Source organism: Aplysia californica, unplaced genomic scaffold (assembly GCF_000002075.1).
Source record: "Aplysia californica isolate F4 #8 unplaced genomic scaffold, AplCal3.0 scaffold00703, whole genome shotgun sequence".
NCBI classification, from domain to species: Eukaryota; Metazoa; Mollusca; class Gastropoda; order Aplysiida; family Aplysiidae; genus Aplysia; species Aplysia californica.
This window is the reverse complement of record NW_004797973.1, coordinates 258,065-260,041: the sequence shown is the minus strand read 5'-3', so window position 1 is coordinate 260,041 and position 1,977 is coordinate 258,065. Positions and strand designations below refer to the sequence as shown.

General features: G+C 40.7%; 1 protein-coding gene and 1 long non-coding RNA gene across 2 annotated transcripts in view; one reads left to right on the top strand and one right to left on the bottom strand.

Moving 5' to 3' along the window:
* The window catches only part of LOC101856293, a 15,954-nt gene extending 15,558 nt beyond the window's left edge, over positions 1-396 (bottom strand). Inside the window, exon 1 of the long non-coding RNA XR_004859157.1 lies at positions 322-396. This is a non-coding gene — a long non-coding RNA (uncharacterized LOC101856293). The remainder of the gene's footprint in view (positions 1-321) is intronic.
* A 116-nt stretch (positions 397-512) lies between these two features.
* LOC101856052 overlaps positions 513-1,977 on the top strand; it is a gene marked incomplete in the record, with an annotated part of 27,678 nt that continues 26,213 nt past the window's right edge. The window contains 1 exon segment of the mRNA XM_005108602.3: positions 513-602.

The following is a 1,977-nucleotide window of genomic DNA, read 5'->3' as shown; positions in this document are numbered from 1 at the left end:
CACCTAGCCTTCTCGGACAAGGGCAAAAAATCTCGGAGGTCCCGTGAGCAAGTTGTGCACGTTAAAGATCCCTTGGTGGACTAAAATCGATAAGAGTAGGCTTCGGCCGCCACCCGGGCAAAATTCAAAATTTCCTACCAACTGAAAAAGTTTAGTGTGTCCCGCGCGCTCATATATGACCTTATGCAGTTGCGAGCGCCGTAAAACGCTTACAAAAAAAACACACACAAAAAACCCCGTCACTAATTGCCACAGAAATAATTACGACGTGAAGTGGTAGAAAAGGGTGTTCTCAACACCCACCATAAATTGTAGGCCTACCCGTTTATGGTGTGGCTTTCTTGAGATTTGGTTTTTTAAATTCTACCGACCAATTTCTGTTTTAACCCATGAGGGTTTCCATTATAAACTGAGAAGACGGTTTTGCTTGTTTACATCCGGGCGGGCATTCCACGGAAATGCATTTTTCCTGGAAACAGGAAATAAACCAACACCTTGTGCCGCTGGCCGCTACGCTGCCGCTGTGCCTTGTGACCCTTCCTCATGTGACACACTTAACGCTAATAACTTATTGACGCCTTTCCGCATAAGTTTAAAGCCAGGTTTGTCCTCTTGTGACTTTATATGTGTAATTGAGATTTATAAGCTAGATTTGAAAAAATTGCTGTGTAACCACATGTAGATCTAGATCTAGATCTAGATCTAGATCTAGATCTAGATCTAGATTCTAGGGGAGGGAGGATTAGATCCACATTTTAAAAATCAACAAAAACACACAGACGTGTGCCTTAAAGTATGGCTATGGTTAAAGAACAAAAGGGAGTTTCTATGAAGGAAAGCACTATTCCTAGGCCCAGAAACTAGATCTAGATAATAATATATATGTATAGGCCCAGAAACCACTGACAATAGGCTTAGGTCAGACAGAATAATTATTGTTCCCAGTGTTACTATTCCCAGTGACACTGGGAGCTTAGGCCAAGAAACTAATCCCAGTGACACTGAGAACAGACGTAGATCTACAGGCCTTCGATCTATTGGTCCCACATTGATCTATGGGCATGATGATGATGGGTTACTAAATACTAAACTAGATCTAATCTAGATCTAGATTCTAGATCTAACTAAACTAAAGTAGATTATGGTGTGAGTGGAATAATTTTTTTAAAAGAAAGGAATGATCATTCTATCATTCTATGCTTGCTTGTTATTCAATCGTAATTTAGATCTAGAATCTAGATTTAGATCATTGATGTACATGTTAGATCTTAGATCTAGTCTAGATCTAGATCTAGATTAGATCTAAATCTAATAATGCGGATTTTGGAGACCACGATACAGGACAGGTGGAAAACCTTCCCGATTCTTCTTTCTTCTAGATCTAGATGTAGAAAATCTAGATCTAGGCTACAGTCAAGTCTAGAGGCCAAATAAGAGAAGAGAACAAAAGTACTGAACTGAAGTGAGAAGACAGTCTACAGTTTCACACGTTAGAGCTGAATCAAGGCCTAGAATCTTGATCTTTTGAAAAGAGCTGCAAATTTCTCTTCAAACTCTTTGAAGGAGGAGAACTTTGCACCCTCTTCCATCTGCATGGCAATACATACATGTAGATCTTCTAGACTAATTAATTTTGTTTCGAAGTTCGAAGTGAAAAAATTAAAAGGCTATTTTTTTAATGCAAAAGAGTTCCGTTGTCACTGGGAACAGTTTCTGTACCTATCCCAAGGAGATTAAAAGTCAAAAGTAATGGAGGATGCCCTGTGGGCGGCACCGCACGCCTGATAGGAGCCCTCTCTCGCGGCGGAACCGTGGGCTACCTGCGCTGCGCGATTGCCCGATTAAGGCACTGAAATCTAGATAAGAAAGAAGGTTTTATTCCGAGGTCCTTCAGATTAGGCAAGTCAAGTAGTAAAAATGCCTTGCACCTGTGTTGTATTTAAGTGTAAGAACCGATATGATGCTGCAGTGGACCGA